Here is a 7735-nt window from a genome sequence, read left to right as displayed (position 1 = left end):
GGAGGTTGGTCATTTGCAGAAACTCCTTCTGCTGCCCGTGTATGCTCTAGGAAACTCTACCACCAAATACCCTGGAAGTTTTATTTTTCCAAGTTATCGTTACTTTGAGATTCCCGCTTCTGAGATCTTTTCACAGTTTCATAGAGGCTAGAGCTGAAAATATCCTTAAAGGTAAAAATAAGTAATGGCTGCCATTTGCCAAGGGCTGCTCTGTGCCAGGCTGTGTGCTAAGAGGCTGTCGCATGGGCCATCTCACTGAATTCCAGCCACAGCACTGAGGTGGAGTCTGATGTCATCTCCATTTTATAGACGAGGAGAGTGAGGCCCAGAGAAGTTAAACAACTTGCCCAAGGTCACACAGCTGGGAAGTAGTGACCTAGGGTGATTCATCCATTAGACACAGCAGGCACCGTGCCTAGGGCCATGGAAATGTGTTAATTTCCCTCGGAATCAGAAAGAAAAACATGAACTTTGGGGATGAAGAAAAAATTAACATAGTAATAATAACATGTTTGTCTTCATACCAATATAGTTGTAAAACATAATATTTAATATTTTTTGTGGGGGAAAGTATCTATAAAGGCAAAGGTGCCTAACGCCCATGAAAGTCACAATGGGGCCAGAGTGGAGGCAGAATTAAAATCCCGGTCTGTCTGCCTTCAAAGTTCGTGTTCTTTTCAGTCTAGTCTAATCCTGTTTACAGGTGAGGAAACTGAGGTCCAAGGCCACACAGCAAATGGCAGAGCCAGGTGGAGAGCTCAGGTTTCCAGTGGGCCAACCACCATGGCGTGTGGTCCGACAGCACCACCCAGTGGCCTTTTAGGGAACTTACCTTTAGTCCAGAGGTGAACATAGAAAGAGGAAGGGCTCAGACAGGTCCAGAACACCCGCAGGAAACCTCCACAAGCCAGCCTGCACTTGGGCTCCACACTCAGCAGTGGTGGAGCCAGGCCGGGGAGCCAACTTCACACTCGCTCTAGACTGTCGTTGGAATTCATACATCTCAGCACACACACACACACACACACACACACACACACACCCCTCCCAGGATAAAAGTATCATCTCCCAGAGTTAATATCTGTAAAGTTCTTAGACCAGTCTGGTCCAATAGGAATATAATATAAGCCAAAATGTAATTTGAAATTTTCTGGTAGCCAGTATTTTAAGAAGTAAAAGAAATAAGTGAAATTAACTTTAATATATTTAATATTTTATTTAACACAGAAATCAGCAAACTATACAGCCTGTGGGTGAAATCTGGCCCACCATCTGTTTTTTTTTTGTTTGTTTTTGAGACGGAGTCTGCTCTGTCGCCGAGGCTGGAGTGCACTGGCGCGATCTCGGCTCACTGCAAGCTCCGCCTCCCGGGTTCACGCCATTCTCCTGCCTCAGCCTCCCGAGTAGCTGGGACTACAGGCCCCGCCACCATGCCCGGCTAATTTTTTCTATTTTTAGTAGAGACGGGGTTTCACCGTGTTAGCCAGGATGGTCTCTATCTGCTGACCTCGTGATCCGCCCGCCTCGGTCTCCCAAAGTGCTGGGATTACAGGCGTGAGCCACCGCGCCCGGCCGCATCTGTTTTTTTAAAATAAACTTTTATTGGAACCAGCCACACCCATTTGTTTTTGTATTGTCTATGTTTGATTTTGCACTGCAGGGGCAGAGTTGAGTAGTTGCATAGCTGAGACCAGGTGATCCACAAAGCTGAAAATTCTTACTATCCAATCCTTTACAGGGAAAGTTTGTCAACCTTTGATTTAGCCCAGTCTATCCAAGTATAGTCATTTCAACATATAACTCAATATAAAAATTATTAATGAGAAATTTTACGTTTCATTATACTAAACTTTGAAATTCAGTGTGTGTTTTATACTTACAGTGCATCACAATTTGGAAAAGACTCAAATGCTCAATGGACATGTGGTTGGATCATGACTACCGAACTGGACAGTGCAGGGCTTAGAAAAATGCCTGCAGATATCAAACAGGTATTCATTAAATACCTAAATAAACTCCCCACCAGCCTTTCTTAACTGGCTTCCCAGAAAGAATTGAGCCCTAACATTCGGGGACAGCCCCTGTTTGTAATGAATCAACTTCTTTCCCATGCCTGTAGAATGATGTCATTCCTGGGAGGACTGAGGAAAGAGTCACTGGCGTCATTTTCTGTAGGATTTCGTTTATTCACAGAATCCCAGTTGAGAAAGGCTGCAGCCAGTCTTTTTCTAAGGAGCTTGAAGACTTCCTGCTGATAGAGATAGTAATAATTATTATTAATATAAATCACATGTATAGAGCCAGGCACTGTGCTAAGGTCTTTCTAAGCATTGTTTCAATGACAGAAATGACAGTGGCCTCCCTCAGGAAGGTTCCTCTGTGCACCAAAGTTGTCCGCTGTCCCCCATACAGCCCTTCTCACTATGGTCTGTGAGCTCCAAGATCTGACCTCTCATTCCCCAGGAGTTCAACCTAGGCCCGGCCCACAGGAGCTGCTGGATCAATATTCGTTGCATTCAATCAAATAACTCTAGAGAACCCAGGGGTCATTTGGTGTTTGATTAAACCTGGCAGGTGTTTTTCCAGCAGCCCTGGTGTGCAAGGCTGCTATGCGCGTCTCAGGGGAATCCATTCCCGCACTGATGCTCGCTCGCATTCCCAAGATTGCTAAGGGAAAACCAGGCAAGATAGTTGCATTCGCAGTTTTAAGTGATCTAGCTCCTCTGTGATGATGGTTCAGGCTAAGAGACAGACCACTAGAGACCGGGGAAGAGTGATTCATTTGCCCAGTGCTTTCTCTGTCCAGCCTGAGGAACTGCCCTTTTGTCCAGGTAAGGAGGAAAGTGTACCACAATAGCCTGGTTGAACAAGACCTGCCCATGAGCATTTTGGTTTTGAAAGAGCTGTGTGCAGGGATGACTATTTGAATTCCCTACCTGCCCGAGGCCTTCTAAGCAATCAGATTCTGTGGGCACCAACATCAGATGGGTCCATGGACAATCATTCGACATGTCTGGGATTCTGCAAGAGAACTGTTTCTGAGAGAAGGAGGGAGGCCCATCAAGATAATAGGAGTAACCAAGGTTTAGCTGTCAGAAGGGAGGTGGTATGGAATGAATTGTTCCTCCCAAAAGACGATTTATTTATTTATTTTTGAGACAGAGTCTTGCTCTGTCGCCTAGGCTAGAGTGCAGTGGCGTGATCTCAGCTCACTGCAACATCTGCCTCCCTGGTTCAGGCGATTCTCCTGCCTCAGCCTCCCGAGTAGCTGGGATTACAGGCACGTGCCATCATGCCTGGCTACTTTTTGTATTTTTAGTAGAGATAGGGTTTCACGATGTTGGCCAGGCTGGTCTCCAACTCCTGACTTCAGGTGATCTGCCCACCTCAGCCTCCCAAAGTGCTGAGATTGCAGGCATGAGCCACTGCGCTCAGCCCCCAAAAGATTTTTTTAAGTTTTTTTTTTTTTCACGTTCTAACTGCCAGTGCCACCTCATTTGGCAATACGACCACTGCAAATGTAATTCGTTGAGATGAGGACATACTGGAGTATGTGGGCCCCTAATCCAATATGACTGATGGCCTTCTAAGGAGACAGCCATGGGAAGCCAGAGGGACACACAGGTAGACAGCCACGTGACGAGGAAGGCAGAGTCTGGAGTGCTGCAGCTGGAAGCTGAGGAAGGCCAAGGATGCCGACTGCCACCAGAAGCCAGGAGGGGCGAGAAAGGGTTGGTCCCTATAGGTTTCAGAGACAGCGCGACCCTGCCCACAGCTTGATCTGACTCCCAGCCTCCAAAAATGTGAGATCGCCGATTTCTGTTGTTTTAAGCTGCTAAGTTTGGGGTACTTTATTATGGCAACCCTAAGAAACTGATACAGGATGGAGCTTGGAGTTTAGCATGGTGGCTGCACAAGACGCGTAGGCCACTGTGGTACCCTTTCTCCTCTTCTTGCTGAGCGCATGGCTCCATGAATCAACCCAGCCCTCTCACCTCTAGGAGTCATGTGACTTGTTCTCACCAGCAGAATGGGAGAGGACGTGACATTGCTTAGCTCCAGGCCAAGGCGGTTCAGAGCGGGTGGATTCTCTCCATGCTCAGTCTCTCTCCCCTTGCCCTGGCTGGATGTAGAGGACTCAGGGGAGGGCTGTAAGGCCCCAGGGGATGGCAGAGCTACCAAGTGGGAGAAACCTGAGTCCCCAGATCAGCAGATGGAAGGTCACCTACCCAACATCAGATTGGATGGCCATGTAGGAAAGACATTTTTATTGGTTTAAGCAACTAGGACTTAGGGGCTGTTTGTTGTAGCAGTGAGGCAACCCTGACTAACACAGGTTCTGAGAGATGAGAGAAGCGCTAAGCAAAAACTTAAACTACTTCTTCCCTAAACTATGGGATACATTGGCACTAAGCAACCCTGCTATGGATCCCTTCAACAGAACGTAGAGAATTAAAAAGCAGGGAGATATTCTCTCCCCTTAGCACCTGAAGGATTTAGCGAGCCCTCTCCTGCCCTAGGTCTGCTGATGGAGCACTTGGAAACCCCACTGTTTCCCCCCAGGAAAGCAGGCCTCATATCCATGTCTTACCAATGACGGCAGGGGCGGAGGCAGCCCTACAAGGAGCCGAGGTCCTTGGGGGCAGACAGAGCTGGCAGGGAGGGCCACCGATTTGTCCAGACCCCGCCTTAGTCACTCTCGTGCCTACCCATCCACAGCGAGGCAGTGGGGCTTGACAGCTGCAGAGCAAGGCTGAGCCTGGCCAGAGGGTCCCGATGGGCCATGGGCACAGGAGAGGAGCAGCTCTGGGGACCCTTCCCCATGTGGGCTCACGTGAGCTGGTCTGTTCGCTGTGAGAAATGGAAGATGACACTTTTGGTGTAAAGCACCTTTGTGATGGACTGGACCTTAGCATAAGTTGGAACCTTGATGTGCTTCATAGCGTCCCCTGCAACACAGCAGAGGCTAGGGAGAGTGAGGGTCACCTTCCTCTTGCCACATTACTCCAACCCACAGGGCTGAGGGTCAGCAGGAACACACTGCTATAGCTGCTTCAGTTGTTAAAACAGTGCAATATTTCTGTACCACCTAGGACCAGCCATGCCTTCTTAAGGCCCTTGACCCCTATCTTAGGACCCTCAGACCTTCCTATGACCTCATATCTAAAGAGTAATGCCTGGCACAGCACGAAGACCTCGACACCCCACCTTGGCAGCACCACCAGGGTCTGTCCTGATAGGGGGGCAATTCCATTGAACTATTCTGACCCCACCCCACCCCAAGCTCACTTACCCACATCCCATTTCTCCCATTGTCCCTGGATACCCCACCCATACCAGTGCTCCACAGGAGGCACGTGGGGGCTGCTCAAGGCTGAACTAGCTCCCCACATGCTCATACGCTGCAAATCCTGCCTGTTGAATCACCACCACCACCACGACATAATACCAGCTACCATTTGTAACTGGCATCCTGAATTTTATTTGCTAGATCTGGCAACCCTATGACTGGCACTGGCTTCACAGGCAGCAGACACAGACGCATGGGCCAGAGCAGGAGGGGACTGGGAGGATGCTGTGTGGTGCCTCAATTAAGACCTGCTCTGTGGATGAGTCCTGTGGAGTAGATACTATAATACCGCGAGGACTCTGCTCAAATGCTCCTTCCCAGCAGGCCTTTCCTGACCACCCTGTTTACCAGAGCAGCCTCTTCTCCTCCTCCTCCTCCTCCTCCTCCTTCTTCTTCCTCTTCTTCTCCTCCTTCTGTCCTCCTTCTCCTCCTTCTTCTCTTCTTCTCTTCCTCTTTCTCCTTCCTCTCCTCCTTTCTCCCTCTTCCCCTCCCCTCTCCCTTCCTCCTCCTCTTCTTCTTCTCCTCCTCTTCCTCTCTTTCTCTTTCTCCTTCTTCTCCTCCTCTTCCTCTGTTTCTCCTTCTCCTTCTTTTCTTCTTCCTTTTTTGATACAAGGTCTTGCTCTGTTGCCCAAGGTGGAGTGCAGTGGCACAATCTTTGCTCACTGCAGCCTCAAACTCTTGGGCTGAAGCAATTATTCCACCTCAGCCTCCCAAGTAGCTGGGACTACAGTTGCACATGACCGTGCCTGGTTAATTTTTAAATTTTTTGTGGAGATGGGGTCTCACTATATTGCTCAGGCTGGTCTCAAACTCCTGGGCTCAAGCGATTCTCTTTTCTTGACCTCCCAAAGCACTGGGATTACAGGTGTGAGCCACCATACCTGGCCATCTCCTTCTTCTAACTTATCTCCTTCTACAGCCTTGACCTCGAGGTATGGTCCACGGACCAGCAGCATCAGCACCATCTGGGAGCTTGTTAGAAATGCAGAATTTCCCCCATCGCTGCCCACTCCCTGACCCAGTCAGAACCTGCATTTTGCCGAGACTCCAGCTGATTCCTGTGCATAGGAAAGATGGAAAAGCGCTGCTCTGTAGCAGTGTGGACCACTGCCGGACACTACATCATTTATCTGTTTGTTGTCTGCCTTTGGTGAGGGCAGGGATCATGTCTGTCTTGTTCTCTGCTGTATGCCCAGGGACAAAATGTGTAAGTGTCTGACACATATCAGGTGCCCAACAGACACTTGTTAAATGATTGACTGACTGAATGAATGAGCCAGAAATCAAACCCTGCCTCCTAATTACACTGAGTCACAATTCTGTGATTGTTTGTTCAGCAACTCATTTCCAGATTGAGCTGGGATTCAGTAACTCCAGATCTTCTTTCCATTCTGAAAGACAGAATCACACTGGGTTCCTACCTCACAGGGGGTTTGTGAGGACAGTTCCTATTCCCGGTGCTTTCCCACTTGATTTCCCCAAAACTCCATGACACAGGAAGGCACATACTAGGTTATTCTCATTTTTCAGCTGTGAAAATTGAGGCCCAGAGAAGTTGAGGCTCTTGCCTGAGATCACACAATGCAGAAGTGGTAGAACCAGGATTTGAACTCGTACCTCCTGATTCCAAATCAAGTTCTCATCCCTAGTCCATGTTCATTCATTTGCTCATTCATTCCACAGTCAAGTACCAGCCCCAGGCTGGGAGCTGGGAGGGCATGAATAAAGTTAACTAAGAAGTCTTGGAACCCAAAGAGCTCCCCAGGCCAGATGGATATATAAAGAATGGTGATTCCGTGTGCCCAGTGCTTGTGTGGACTCAAAAACCTGCAGAAGCATGAAGGTGGGCTCAAGTAATCTGCTTGGAGGCATCTCAGAAGACTTCCCAGAGGAGGCGATGTGTGAAAATTCATCAGGGTGGGGCAGGAGGAGGAGCATCCCAAGTGGAGAGACCAGAGCATGCAAAGGCCTGGAAGTATGAAGGTGCCTAAGCACATCCCCAAGGTCTACATGCTCGGGGTAAGGTGATCCAGGTCCACGAGCCAGGAGTGAGGGGTGGTGAAGGATGAGGCTGGGGAGAGAGGCCGGGCCTGCCTGCCAGAGGCCTGGAATGGCAAGATGGTGGTGGCCCTTACCCATGTGTCAGCTGTACTCCCAGGATGACATGACTGGTTTCTGGAACTTCTCCTTGGGCTTCAGCCGATGCCGTGCCTGAAGGCCCAGGGCCTGGCCTTGGCTATCGGTGGGAGATGCCTAGGAAGAGCAGCTGCAGGATTCTTGGGGGCACCTGCCTCATTTCTAAGCCCTCTGCCTTGGTCTGGCCCGCTGGCCCCTGAGTTGCTTTTCTGGCCTCCCAGACTCTGTCTCCCTTGGGTGGGGAGTCCT

This window comes from Rhinopithecus roxellana, chromosome 1 (assembly GCF_007565055.1).
Source record: "Rhinopithecus roxellana isolate Shanxi Qingling chromosome 1, ASM756505v1, whole genome shotgun sequence".
Classification (NCBI taxonomy): domain Eukaryota; kingdom Metazoa; phylum Chordata; class Mammalia; order Primates; family Cercopithecidae; genus Rhinopithecus; species Rhinopithecus roxellana.
This window is presented reverse-complemented; position numbering follows the sequence as displayed.